Source organism: Crocodylus siamensis, chromosome 3 (assembly GCF_052110815.1).
Source record: "Crocodylus siamensis isolate JL-2025a chromosome 3, ASM5211081v1, whole genome shotgun sequence".
NCBI lineage: Eukaryota > Metazoa > Chordata > Crocodylia > Crocodylidae > Crocodylus > Crocodylus siamensis.
Window position 1 is genome coordinate 215,425,438 of NC_143397.1, and position 15,111 is coordinate 215,440,548.

Genomic DNA, 15,111 nt, shown 5'->3' on the forward strand with positions numbered 1-15,111 from the left:
CTTCTCCTCCACTCCACTCCTGGTTTCTGGGGACAGAGTGCAGGGAGCAGTGGGGCCAACCCCCCTGGCCTGTTCCATAGACCAGGGATGCCCATTCTGGGGGGTTGGTGGGGAGTGGTGGTCAGTTTTTCCACTCTTCTCCAGACCAGGAGGGGACTGGAACAGTGGGTCAATGCCTTCTGTCCATTCCCCAAACTGGCCTTGTCTGGGACTGGCATGGCCTGGACCCATGTCTAGGAAGTGTGGAAAGCATTGCCCCACTGTTCCACTCCACTCCCCTCCCAGACCAGACCAGGAGGGGAGTGTATAGGTGTTTGTTCTTGCAAAAGAGTTTCTCTCAAAGAAAAGATCTTCCAGGTGTCAACCTGTAAAATGTTTCTGCTGGAGTGGGTATGTTTTACCCAGGATAAATTTACCTGGGAGAATGAATACTAGTACGCTCATAGTTTTTATTGAGAGAACAGTGACACCTATATATGACCTAAGTCTGTCTCAATCATGCAGTTAGTCTAATAAAAGATATCACCGACAAGTATCTTTGTCTCTCTTTCAGTAACTGTCATATATTAGTAATTACTAGGGCTGCTGTGCAAAGCTGCGGTTGCTGATTCAATTCAGAGGAGCAGTGTGGGGAAGTGGGAACACCGGTGAGTGTGGGGCTTTGTTTTGTTTTTGTTTTTTTTAAGTGCTGGGGCTGGGTGGGGCAGCCATTGATGGGGCTGGGAGAGTGGGCAGGGGATGGGGCCTGTTCGAGCTGGAGATTCATCTGATTCAGCAGCGCCCAACTCTCTGAATTGATTTGGGACAGTGATTCGAATCACCGAATTAAATCACTGTCCCCTGAAACATCCAAATCCAAAGCGAATATTAGCTGCTTTGCACAGGCCTAGTAATTACTATTACTTTTGCTGTAACAGTTGTTCATAGTTGGAGCCAGGGGCCCAGTATGATAGATGCTGTTCAGAGAGAGGTCCTGCCCTGGAAAGCTGTTAGTTCAAATCATAAGGTCATTGGGTCCAGCCCCCTGCCCAAGGGGCATGGAAGTCAGCTACCATCAAAGGATCCCAGCAACATAGGCATCCAAATGTTTCTTTTGGGTTGTGACCCACAGGTTGAGAAACACTGCTCTGGAATGCATAAAGTTAAGACTCTTTATACCAATGCTGGTCTCTATTGGAGAGCCATGATTTTCTAGCACTTTATTCTCCCTGTGCATTGTATTAGGGAACTTGGGCACCTAATTTAGATTTGTAAATTCTACTCCAGGAGTTCATTATCACCATATCTAAATCCATAAATATATCTGGATTTTCTCAGTCTGTGACAGAGCAGGGAGTTGAACTGATGTGCACATGGCTTAGAATCATTCTCAGTGCTTGATGAGGTGTACTACAAAAGTTTTCTTGTCTAGTCATTTTCAAATTTGAGTAAATTGTATTGCAACACATATTTTGGGGTGACAAAAGTAGGTATCCCTAGCTGATAGCTCACCTGAAAGATCTGGGAAGTGGCTTTCTAATCAAATAGAAATGTTAGAAGTCCTTTCTAGCTACTGTAGCTGTGTGCATGTCAAAAATAGAGAAGAATGTGGTATAACTCTGATGCATTTACCACCAAGTGCCCCTGCCCAGGGGGCGCAGCCTACCCGGGGCTTGGCTGAGTCCTCCATCCAGACAGAGCCCATGGAGGGGCTGGTGTCCCCCAACTCCCTGACCTGTGGGAGTTGCCCAGCAAGGCCTGGGGGGGCAGGGATTGGGCATCCCCACACCTGTCCTGCAGGCGCCCTGGAGGTGCAGGTGAGGGGGCTCCAGGAGGAGGTTAGCAGGCTGAGGGGAATCAGGGAGGTGGAGGATGAAATTTATGGCTATTTTGTTTCCCTGCAGGGCCACACCTAAGGAAGAAGCACCTCAGGAGGTGCCCTCCACTGCAGAGTGGCAGATGGTCACCTCCAGAACCAGGGCTGTTCACAACACAACAGTACCACTTCCTCCAGTCCAGCTGGAGAACAGGTATGAGGCCCTGGCAACTCTGGAGGAGAAGGAAGGAGAGGACGCAACTGGAGAGGAGGCAACTCCACACTCTCCATGATCTGAGCAGGCCAAAGGAGCTAAGCAGTCCCGAAGGAAAAACGTTGAGTGATTGTCATAGGTGACTCCATCCTAAGAGGTACATAGACATCAGGGCTGGAAGGGACCTCGAGAGATCATCGAGTCCAGCCCCCTGCCCAAAGGGCAGGAAGTCAGTTGGGGTCATAGGATCCCAGCAAGATAAGCATCCAATTTACTCTTGAAGGTGTTCAGTGTAGGTGCTTGAACCACCTCCACTGGCACACTGTTCCAGACCTTGGGGACTCGGACTGTAAAGAAATTCTTCCTTATGCCCAGCCTGAAGCGGGCTTGCAGGAGTTTGTGACCGTTCGACCTAGTCGGTCCCCCTTTTCGGTCCCCATGTCAACCCCATGTATTCCTATGGAAACTTGCAGGCGCAATGTCAACCTCCATGTATTCCTATGAGGAATCACGGTCCCCACGTCAACCCCATGTATTCCTATGGCTTTTTTCCCATACTACGAGGGCCTCATCTGTCGCCAGGACCCCTCGACACGTGAGGTCTACTGCCTACCCGGAGCAAAGATTCAGGAAGTGACGGGGATGATTCAGGCCGTGATCCAGCCCACTGATTACTACCCCATGTTCCTAATCCATGTGGGTACTAATGATGAGGCCAGGAGAAGCCCTGATCACCTGATGGCAGACTACCATGCTCTGGGGGGTGTGCTGAAGGAGGTAGGTGCACAGGTGGTTTTCTGTCCTACCAATGAGCGGACGTGGAAGACAGCATGCAACGTGCATCACAGAGACCAGCTGACGGCTTCGGGAATGGTGTCTCAAGGTGGGCTTTGGCTTCCTCGACAACGATCTGCACATCACGACAAGAGACATGCTCGAATGGGATGCGCTCCACCTTTCCCCTAAAGGTAAGTGTGTGTTTTCTTCTAGGTTGGTGGATCTCCTCCAGTGGGCTTTAAACTAGGCTCATTGGGGGAAGGGGAAGACGAGGGCGGAGGAGACATTGGGCTGCCAGACCAAGCAACACCCACATGTACAGCCCAGCCTAGGCTGACGAGCGGAACATATACACAGGTAAGCGACAGGGGCCAGGGTAATGCTGAAAGTAGGGGGCCAGTGCATACATCCACAGGAGGCCTCAAATGCCTCTACACAAATGCTCGTAGTATGGGAAACAAGCAGAAGGAACTTACTCTCCTGCTAGCTGACACCAACCCGGACATAGTGGGGCTCACAGAAATGTGGTGGGACCCAGTGCATGACTGGGTGGTGACTATCAAGAGCTATAGGCTGTACAGGAGGGATAGGACAGGGAGGAAAGGTGGGGGTGTGGCGCTGTACATTAAGGAGGAATACACATCCTCATCAATTAGCAAAAAGTCAGAGGAGGGGCACTCTGAAGTGCTCTGGGTTAAAATACAAGGCAGTTGAGGGGAAAGAGATTTAATGGTGGGGGTCTACTATAGACCACCCAACCAAGGGGAAGAAGTAGACCAGGAATTCCTTAGTCAGCTCACGGAGGTAGTTAGGTCAAAGGACGTGGTCATCATGGGAGACCTGAACTTTCCAGACATCTGCTGGGAAGAGCAGTCAGCCAGATCTGACCGCTCACGTAGGTTCCTAGCCAGAATGCAGGACCTCCATCTAACCCAGGAGGTGCACAGCCACACCAGGGGAGACGACTTGTTGGACCTGGTGCTGGCCACTGGCGACAACGTGGTGAGGGGGCTGTGGGTGCTCGACCACCTGGGTGATAGCGATCATCGCCTGCTGGAATTCACCATCCAGCGCAAGGTGGCAAAGGCCTACAGCAAGGCAGCAGCCTAGATTTCAGGAGGGTGGACTTCAATGAGCTAAGGAGAATAGTTGGGGAAGCACTGAGGTCCCAGAGGGGAGGGGAGCCAGGTGTCCAAGAAGAGTGGTTGCTTCTTAAGGAGATGATCCTCCAAGCTCAAAGGGAAGTAATCCCAACACGGATCAAAGGGGCAGGAGGGCGCAAAAGCCCCCATGGCTCACCAAAAGCATCCGAGAAAGTCTCCTGGCTAAAAGGGAGGCATACACCCAATGGAAGGGAGGGGCCATCACCAGGGAGGATTATACTGTGGTTGCTTGGGGATGCAGGGGGGCAGTCAGGAAGGCCAAGGCAGAGATGGATCAAGGACAACAAGAAGTCCTTTTTTAAATACATAGGGGGCAAAAAGAAGGTTCCAGGTAACGTGGGGACCCTGCAAGACACACTAGATAATATGGTTGTCACACCAGATGACAAAGCTAACCTATTTAACGATTTCTTTGCCTCCATTTTCCTGAGCAGGGACTGGAACAGCCACTCCCCTTCTGGGCCCCCCTTAAACCCCAGGGGAGGTGCACCTAGTCCAAGGGTTAGTGAGGAACTAGTTAGGAAACTTCTGGAGGGACTGGATGTATTCAAGTCAGCTTGTCTGGATGATCTCACCCTAGAGTACTGAGGGAATTAGCTGAGGTCATAGCAGGACCCCTGGCATGGCTTTACAAGCACTTGTGGTGCTCTGGTGTGGTGCTAGAGGACTGGAAAAGGGCCATTGTGGTTCCCATCTTCAAAAAGGGGAGGAAGAAGGACCTGGGAAACTATAGGCCAGTTAGTCTTACCTCGATCTTGGGGAAGCTTTTTGAGAGAATTCTTCTGGCACATGTCTGGGCCAGCAGGGGAGATTATGCTTAGGGGCAACCAACACGGGTTCATTAGTGGTAGGTCTTGTCAGACTAACCTGGTGGCATTCTATGACCAGATCACCAAATCCTTAGATGGAGGGGTAGCAGTGGACATAGTCTTCCTGGACTTGAGGATGGCCTTTGACACTGTCGCTCACCCCATTCTCATTAAAAAAAACTGGGGAACTGGCGGTGTTGACACCTACACAGTCAAATGGGTCGCCAGCTGGCTGGAGGGCCGCACCCAGAGAGTGGTGGTGGATGGGTCATTTTCTACCTGGAGGGATGTGGGCAGTGGGGTTCTGCAGAACTCAGTCCTCGGGCCCACACTGTTCAACGTCTTCATCAGTGACTTGGACAAGGGGGAAAAAAGCACCTTGTTCAAATTTGCTGATGACACTAAGATGTGGGGGGATGTGGGCATGCTCAAAGGAAGGAATAGGCTGCAATTGGACCTGGACAGGTTACAAGGGTGGGTGGACGAGAATAGGATGGTATTCAATACCGAGAAGCACAAGGTGATGCACCTGGGGAGGAAGAACCAGCACCATACCTACAGGCTGGGGAACTCCCTCATCAGTACAGAGGCAGAAAAGGATTTTGGAGTCATCACTGATGCCAAGATGAACATGGGCCGGCAGTGTGGGGATGCAGTCAGGAAGGCCTTTTGCACCTTGTCATGCATCCACAAATGCAACTCAAGCAGATCCAAGGAGGTGATCCTCCTCCTCTATGCAACACTGGTCAGGCCACAGCTTGAGAACTGTGTCCAGTTCTGGGTGCTGCACTTCAAGAGGGATGTGGACAACATGGAGAGGGTCCAGAGGAGGGCCACTCACATGATCGGGGGCAGCGGGGCAGGCCCTACGAGGAAAGGCTATGGGACCTGAACCTATTCAGCCTCCACAAGAGAGGGCTGAGGGGGGATCTAGTGGCCTGTTACAAACTAGTCCGAGGGGACCAGCAGGCACTGGGGGAGTCCCTGTTCCCCCAAGCACTGCCAGGGGTGACTAGAAATAACAGTCACAAGCTGGCAGAGGGTAGATTCAGGCTAGATATCAGGAGGCACTGCTTCACTGTCAGGGCAGCTAGGATCTGGAACCAACTTCCAAGTGAAGTGGTGCTGGCTCCTACCCTGGGGGTTTTCAAGAGGAGGCTAGACGATCACCTTGGTGGGGTTGTTTGACCCCAGTACTCTTTGCTGCCATGGGAAGGGGTTGGTCTCGATGAACTGCTCAGGTCCCTTCCACCCCTACTAACCATGAAACTATGAAACCGATATTCTACTCTCCTATTTCCTCTGTATTTTTGGTTAGTGTTCAGGGAACCTTCTTCAGATGTTAGATCCCTGGGATCTAGTGCAATCTGACCCAAGTAGCCATCGATCGATTCTACAGCTTGGGGTAGGAGGGAGTCCCTTTACTTCACTTGCAGTTCTACCAGTGCCATATACGCTATCACATGCTTGCAATGCCCCTCCTGCTGTCTACATTGGACAGACAGGGCAGACAGAATGAATGAGCACTGATCTGACACCATCTACCAGACGATATGCAGGTCTGTGGAAGAACACTTTAACCTCCCTGGGCATTGCATCACTGCCCTGTGGGTGGCTGTTCTCTGGCAACAAACCTTTAAAAGACGATTTGAATGGGAAATTGCAGAGAAAGAAATCATCCAAAGACTGGTTTGTGTTAACTTTGAGCATGTCCTTTTACAGATTCTGATGAAGTGAGCTTCAGGTCATGAAAGCTGGTGTTGTATGTATCTGTCTACTTTGGTTAGTTGGTAAGGCTAAGTACAGACAGTCAAAAAGCCAGAGGCTGAATCAATTCGCTGTTTGCAGATCAGTTTAAATAGCATAGATTGAACCGAGAAATAAGTGAACAGATATTCACTTCTGATTCTGTAAGTGCAGCCATATGCCTGCAGTGGCTCCAGCCAGAAGGTGGTGGGCACTAGAATATGCCTCCTAGTTACTGCCAAAGGGAAGGGAAAAGAGAAGCCCTCCAAGGCTTTTCCCTCTCCCTGCTGAAGTGTGTGTGTGGAGGGGCATGGCCAGGCCCTGGCCTGGGGCCAGCATGCGAAGGCCAGCGGAAAGCGGGTTTTAAACCACTCTCCCCACCGTCCTCCTTAGCCTGCCGGCCTGGCCTGCATCTGGCCACGGCCTCCCCACCCCTCCACTCGAGCGGGGAAAAAGCCAGGCAGGAGCTGTTTCACCTCTGCCAGACCTCAGCTGAGGTCCCTTCTAGGCTGGGAGGGGGTTTAAACTCCTCTCCCTCCCCTCTGCCTCAGCCTGCTGGCCTGGCTGGCATCTAGCCATACCTGCTGACCCTCCGCTCAAGCGTGGAGCAGGGGAAAAGACTGAGTGACTGCTCCCCCTCACCAGGTAGACCCTGGCTGGGGTTTAGAGCTAGGTTTTCCATCCCCACCCCCTACTCAGCCAAACAGAGCAGTGATAGAGCTCCAGCTAAGGAGCAGAGGGGTGGGACCTACTCTGCTCCACTGGAGCAGAGATCACAGCCCAGGGCTGCAAAGCATCCTGGAATGGTGGGGGACTGAGTGTTAACTTGAATTGAGAAGGGGTCTGGGACATAAACCCGTTTTACCTAAATCAGTTAAGCCTGATACTGCATCCAACCAGGTTTATCTTAAACTAGTTTCAGTCATTTTGTATGTGGTTTAAGTGCACTGAACTTTTATTCTTTTGCAGGTTTAATCCAGTTTCTGATCACTTAAACCGGTTTATGTGTAACTTCTGTCTCTAACCATAGGCACAAATATACCCTGCCTTCCCTTGACTCCTAGCAATCTCACAGCAGCAATATCCAGAGCACAGGCTAGGATTTCTGCCACTCTAGATACAGAATATTTAGGTTTGAAGAACAGTTAATCAAAATGGCAAGCCCAAATAACTGGCTTTGGGACTCTCTTCCTAAAATCCGTTGTGGGTAGATCAGCCTGTTTCAAAGAGTTAGGCTTCCCAGGAGTATTTCTTTCACCTCACCAGCAAGTATTATTGTTACACAACAGAAAATGCAGGTTTATCTGAACTGGAAAGTCTGTTTCAAACCCAGTGCAGGACATCTGATCTCTTTGATATGCAGAATTATTTCTGTGCCCCCACAGCTTACTGTGCAGGTTACTTAAGAATGTGTCTCTCGGAAAAGTTAGAGTCGCTGCTACAAATGTTTTGGTTTGTTCAGTCGAGGTGTGTTGGAGTGCTCTACCCCTGTCCGTCATTAGGGCTTACTGTAAGGCTCTGGTATACAGTTTCCAATAAATGCGTGTTGTTCACACCCCTCTTTTTCTATCACAAAAAAATCAAGGGCTTCTACCAAATAGGAGTCCAGGGCATTTGTGAATGCTTAGTTTTTCAAGGAAATCAAACACACCTGAAGGTATGGACCTGTGGTTCATAATGAAAATGTTTTTTAAATTGGGATGATTTAGATCAAAGAAAGGATAATTATTTTAGAGTTTTTTTTCCTTTTTGCTTGTGTAGACAGCAATTTCTTACCTGATGGATGCAAATGACATAATTTTGTTTTGTTTATTGCATAGTGGCTATAAGACAGGGGGCAAATGGAGCAAACCTCACTTTTGAGAAGGGCAGATGGCATTTGCCCTTCTGCCCTGCCTCACTTGTTCTTTCCTTTCATGCAGCGTGAAAGGAAAGAACATGTAGTTTTGGCTTAGACCAGAAACTGTTACAGCAGCTGCATTAGCAGAAGTTCAAGGAACTGTTGTTGCATCATTGGATTTTTGGTCTGCTGTGACTGCGTCTTATTTTTTCCCCTACCTTCTGTTTTCAGGCTTAAAAGGCCAATAAGCAGAGCTGGGGCAGTTTTTCTCTAGTTATTTTTTGTCAAGTGGCAGGCTCTATACCACTGTGCAGTATTTATGCTGGAATTGAATGTAGTTTGCTATCTCGCTAGTCTGACAGTGACTCTGCTCTCTCTACTCATTCACTGATGAATGCATTTGAAATATACTAAGTAAGCCTTTCTTTGCCAGTACTAAACTTTAGTTTCAATGCTTTATGTTATTTAATTGTATAGTTAATGTTGTTCTGTTTAGAGGGACAACCAGCAGTAGCGTAACTAGGAGTGGAGATGGGAGGGAGGGAGATAAGAGAGGCACCAGCCCTGAACGCTGTCATAGGGCCTTGTTACGCCTTACATTGTGACCCACACAAATATTGATGGGTGTTAGTGCTTATTCAAGTTTGGAGCAATTGCACTTCAGGCCAATAGGGGCCTGGAGGACTGAAAGGTAAGAATCCCTCTGCTCCCATTCTGGGCTTCCCTCCTGTCCCCAGGATTCCCTGGTGTCCCCCCTCTCCAACCCCTAGGGCTTCCCTTAGGGTTCCCCTCTGTCTTCTGCATCCCCCCAGCCCCAGGACATTACTTTAGGGCTATCATACATCTCATACATCTAGGTTTTCCTGTACATATCCTCTTTTTGAGCCCTCTGATCTCTGACTGGGTGAGTTTTTAAAAATCTGACCAAATGTTCTGGATTTTGCTTTGCTTTGCTGTTGAGAGTAGGGGAAGGGCAATTGGAGGCAACAGGGAGCACAGACATATCTGCCTGCAGCTGCGGAGGCTCGCACAGACCCATGTGGTGCTCCCTGCTGCCTCCTGTCACCCTACCCCTGCTCCTACCCCTGGAGTAAAGCAAAATCCTGGATATTTGGTCAGGGCAGGGGGGTAGGGGTTGGGGTGTGACAGAGCAGGGGGGTGGGGAGTTGCCTGCCCCCTCCAGTGGGGAAAAGGGATGGGGAACCTTTGAGGGCAGTGGGGAACTCTGTGGCCAAGCTGGTTGCACAGGGGCTGGTGCCTGTGCCCACACGGGCTGAGTGGCTAGGAGATGCTGGGCGCAGCAGCCTCATCCCAGGGGAAGGGGTGCTGCACTGGGGCCAGGCATGCTTCAGTGCTGCCTGCATGTATTGGAGCCACTGCACTCCAGCCCAGGCAGGATGGGGACAAGTGGGGCCCCTCTAGCAGGGCTGGAGGGGGGCAGGAGGCTGTGACTTGGGAGTAAGGGGCCTTTGGGTTGGGGGCTGGACTGTGGGTTGGGACTGCAGGGTACTGGCAGTGCCAGGGGCTCTGGGTCAGGAATGAGAGGTACTGTCATGGCCCGGGGCGGCAGGGTACTGCAGTTTGGGAGTGAGGGGCACTGGCAGGGCTGGGGTAAGTGGCTTGCGAGTGAGGGGCAGTAGCAGGGTTGCAGGGGCTGTGGCTTGGCAGTGAGGGGGAACAGCAGGATCAGTGCATTGGCATGTCACTGCTTTGCCCATTATCATATACCCCCACTCCCCTCCCATGCACATGATAGGCATCCTCTTTTTTGGACCTGGAAATACGGTAACCCTAATTACTTACTTGTGGCTGCCCACATCATCTGTCTCAGAGGAGCAGACCAGAAAGGGTTAATATAACAGTATGAAATGTTTTAATCCAGATGCATTTTTAAAGACAGAGTATTAAGCATAGGTTTTATGTACTTTTATTGTATTGGAAATTTGGAGTGCGTGGGTTTATGTTTGATTTAGATATGCCAAAAATAAAGGAATGCAAGATTGCGTATGTTTTGACAGCAGTTACTCTACTGTCTAAAGATCTGAAATTTCCACAGTTCAGTTCAGTGTTCAATATAGTACCATTTCCTGTAACTTTTGTGATGGTTTCATGCTTTTTTCAGCAAATGTTTAATTATTTTAAAACAACTAGTTTTGCCATGCTTTTATTTTGCTCTGTTCCTCCTCCTTCTGTTAAGTATTCCACAGCTTGTGCATGTTCTAAAACGTGCTGCAACCTGTTAGGTGAAAACAGTACGAAGTGGTTTATTTGAACCAGAAAAGTACTCGATCAGCCTTGGTGTGAATATGACTTCCATTCTCAAACCAGCTGTGACTTATTAAGCTGATTTTGCAAACTGTCTTTTTCTACGTTTTTTTATCATTTGATTGTTTTCATATACATGAATATTTGGTGGGGGTTGTTTTGGAAATGTAAAAGTCAAACTGTCTTCAGGGGGGAAAAGTTACAAAAAGCAAATACTTTTCAACATGGTTACTAGTATTGTTCCTCAGGTACAAACCAATCTGTACACTCCATTCAGATCTCCGTGACTTCAGATTTACCAAGCATGAATCTGTTGAACTTAAATTTGCATACAGATTTTCCAAAACTGGCAATATGCAAAAATCAAATTTATTCAAACCATTTTTTTTCCTAGGGTGTGCAAACCATTCTCAGACTAATGGTTTCCTGCACAGGTAATTTCCATATTAAGGAATCCATGACTTGCAACTTTTTGTTTTTTTGGCAATGGGTGGGAGAGGGAGAAGGGCATACGAAAGTTTGAGTAGTGCTCTAGCTACAAGTATAGGCAAAAGAAATGCTGCCAGGCTGGCCAGCACAGAATATATTATGAATGTAAGGTAAAGCTATTAATTAATTGCCATCATCAGATTAGAAAAGTAAGTTTAGGTTCTCAAGTGCACATTCAGTATATTCACATATCTCACAGTAACACCTGCAGTTTATGCACCATGAGCTTTCAGGCAAGAAGGATGGAGCCACACAACATGGATTATTCTTATACATTATGGTACTGTCTGATGTATAAAGGAATTGCATTGCTTTTTGTTAAACAACTAGTAACCATTTAAGATGGAATTTATTTTGTGTGTTTTTTTTTCTTGTGCTTAATTTAGGAGGTAATGTGGTTTTTTAAAAATGTGTATTTGATTTTTTTTAATTCTCCTCCTTTCTTTGTTGGTCAAATATTATTATCGGGTGTTTGCTCTTAGCCATGCCTGAGTTTTAAACACAGACCTGTTTCATCCAGATGTCCACATTCCTGTATCTGGACATTTGTAGAGATTATTTATTATGGGTGGTATATTTTTGTGTCATTCTCATAATCATCTCTATTCAAATAAATATTGTAGTGTGCACAGGGTTACTAGAAAGGTCAATATTTCTTAAGAGTGAATCTTGCTAATTTTGTCCCTCTAATATTAAACTTTGGAATAAAATTCAGTTTCTAGTTAAGTTTCACCTGAATACTGATGCTCATAATTTCTGTGAAAAGAAATTTCTTTTCCTCTACTGGGTCATTTGAAATCTGTGTATATTCAAATTTTTAATTCTAATACACACTCTTATTCTTAGTGATGGATGATGGGCACAGTTTGTTGATTTGTTACCTGAGAAGATTGGCTACCTATTGGGCCTTACCCAAGCTGTCCAAAGCTACTGACTGCAAATGCGATATGGGAAAATCTCAAGAACATTTCTTGTAATGTTTAAGCACCTTGATGCCAAAGATTAAGGAGATTGTGTGCTTATTTGTTAGGAACCAGTACTTTCATTTCTTAAAGCTTTTGAGTGTTGTCAGAGGCTTTTGCTAATGTCTCTCAAAACATTCTTGCAAGCAAACTAAGGAAGTGTATGTTGGGTGAATGGACTGTAAGGTGGATAGAAACTTGGCTGGATCATTGAGCTCAAGGGTAGTTGTTGGCTTAGAACTGGTATTTAAAGTTTTGTTTTGGGGGAATTGGCTTATAGATATATACATTATAAGGATTCAAGATGGGCAGCAGGGGTTAATTGATTTCTTAGAAGCTTTAGTCTCACACACAAAATTTCTCACAGTTCTGAAGGCAGACAGGCTGTCTAACGCAAGGCCAACAAGTCTGGGAACCAAGGGAGTATGTACCATACTGCCCATAACATAACTGGCACCAGCTAAAAAAGCCTCAGAGCAGGGGGAAGCTGAGTCCCGATTTTGGGGAACAGATCAAATTAGGAGAAGACCCAGAAGGCTACATGGTCACAAATTAGGAGAAGACCCAGAAGGCTACATGGACATGTGACCACAGAGGGACAACCAACCAGAGATAGCCATGGATGAAGAGTAAGGAAAGGAGAATACAAAAGCAGAGACTTGAGAATAACAAAGGCTCCCTCCCTGTCCCACCTGGGTCCCTCCCTTTGTCCTGTCCCTCCCCATCCTTCTTCCTCAGAGGGATCCCCATCCCCATCCCCTGGGAAGGGTCCCCGAGGCCACCATGAACCGAGGGCGTATGACCAGTCCATCTCATGCACCCCACTGGAGGCGGGGTATGGGCCTCAGCATCCCAATTCCAGACTGCTGGCATCTGACACCAAAGAGATAGCTTCAGGGTAAAGACTGCATTCTGGCCAGATGTACATTGACTCTGATGACAGCCCTAGGATTTGGTAGATGTATAGAATCTCTTGATTGTTTGTATTGTTTCTTTTCTGTTATCACTGTGTATCAATAAATTTACCTATTATCTAATGGAAAGGTTGTGGTCGGTCTGAGGTCCCCTTCCTCCCCCTATCAAGTGGAGTGCCCCAGGAGTTGGTCCTGGGGCCAGTTTTGTCCAGTATCTTTATCAACAACCTGGAAGATGGGATGGAGAGCACCCCAGCAAGTTTGAAGATGACACGAGGCTGGGGGGAGTAGTAGATATGCTGTAGGGTAGGGCTAGGATTTAGAGAGACTTTGACAAACTAGAGGATTGGATCAAAAGAAATCTCATGAAGTTCAATAAGGACAAGTGCAAAGTCCTGCACTTAGAACAATCCCATGCATCGGTACAATCTGGGGACTGGCTGGCTAAGCAGCAGCTCCGCAGAAAGGTACGTGGCGGTTACAGTAGATAATGAGCTGAATATGAGCCAACAGTGTGCCCTTGTTGCAAAGGAGACTAACAGCATACTGGGTGTCATTGGTAGGAGCATTGCCAGCAGATTGAGGGAAGTGATTCATTCCCTCTATTCAGCACTGGTGAGGCCACATCTGGAGTATTGTGTCCAGTTTTGGGGCCCCCACTACAGAAAGGACGTGGACAGATTGGACAGCTTCCAATTGAGGGCAACAAAAATGGTTAGGGGACTGGAGCACATGACTTCCAAGGAGAGGCTGAGGAAACTGGGCTTATTTAGTGTGGAGAAGAGAAGACTGAGAGGGGATTTAATAGTAACCTTCTGTTATCTGAAGGGTGGTTCCAAAGAGGATGGAGCTAGACGGTTCTCAGTGGTGGCATATGAACACAGTGCAATGGTCTCAAGTTGCAGCAAGGGAAGTTTGGGTTAGACATTAGGAAATGCTTTTTTACTGTCATGGTAAAGTTTATGGTTGTATGCTGACAACACAGAAGAGCTGGAACTGACATGCGCATATCAACGGTATGAGTGGAAAATTCCAGGGCTCACCCAGCACGTGCCCCCTGAGTGACCTTGGGACCTGTCAGTCATCACTGACCTACTTTCCTCACAGACGCATGCTCAGTAACAGCAGCAGCATGAGGTCAGATTGGCTACGGGGCTGCTACAAAAGGTTGGTGAACCCCTCCTTCGGGGGGAGACCCGCTCAACTGATAGACAGAGGCTGACTTGTCAGGGACTGTCCTGTCAGGAGAGATACCACCTGGAAGCAGAGGCTGCAATGGCAGGGACTGCTCTCGAGGAGGGCCTACCAGCCCACTGGTCTCCTCCCTCAGTGCATTCGGTTTACGATTGTTCTTCGATTTGATCTCACGGTTACCGGACGGATTGGACTTTTGATTCTGACTACAATTCTGCTCGACCCATCTCAACTTGATTACGGTTTCATCTCGTCACACCCGGCTTTGATCTCGGCTTTGGCTACGACCATCTCTTCGTTGTCCACTTGGACTGGCATCACGACAACTCAACGAGTTACAGTTTTGTTTCTCGTTATTCGTTCATCCTGTTAATGAGCTGTTGACCAGCCCTGGGACTAGCGAGTGGGCAGCCGCCCCTATCCTTCGGGGTAGAACACAAGGGCTTGCTCGTGAACCCCGTGGGCCAACAGACCCCTTTGTTGTTCGTTACCTTTTGTGTTTTTGTAGCTGTAACTGAAGAAAGCAGCTCTGCCTACACAACCAAAGCGTAAGTGAATAAATCCAACTTATTTGAAACCATACGTGTTCCGTACCACTCACTCATCGCCGCAAATCCCACCTGTCCGTGTTCCAACGCCACCCTCGACCCACCGTGACTTTGGGGCCCTGTTCCCCGACACTTACCAGGAGGATAGTAAAGCTTTGAAACAGGCTGCAGAGAGGTTGTGGAATCTCTGTCCTTGGAGGTTTTTAAGGGTAGACAAAGCCTTGGCTGGGATGATCTACTTAGGGATGGTCCTGCTTTGAGCAGGGGGTTGCACTAGATGACCTCCTGAGGTCCCTTCCAACCCTAATTTTTATGATTCTAGTACATGAGGATCTAGTGAACCACAAGCTGCTTCTGTGATAACTCTTTACATTCCTTTATTTATATACTCATAT

General features: G+C 48.1%; 1 protein-coding gene across 1 annotated transcript in view; it reads left to right on the forward strand.

Annotated features, from left to right (window-relative positions):
• Window positions 1-2,838: 2,838 nt before the first annotated feature.
• Window positions 2,839-15,111, forward strand: part of SLC26A7 (solute carrier family 26 member 7) — a 182,509-nt gene continuing 170,236 nt past the window's right edge. The window contains exon 1 of the mRNA XM_090040304.1: window positions 2,839-2,977. The gene's annotated coding sequence lies outside the window, so the exon portion shown is untranslated. The remainder of the gene's footprint in view (window positions 2,978-15,111) is intronic.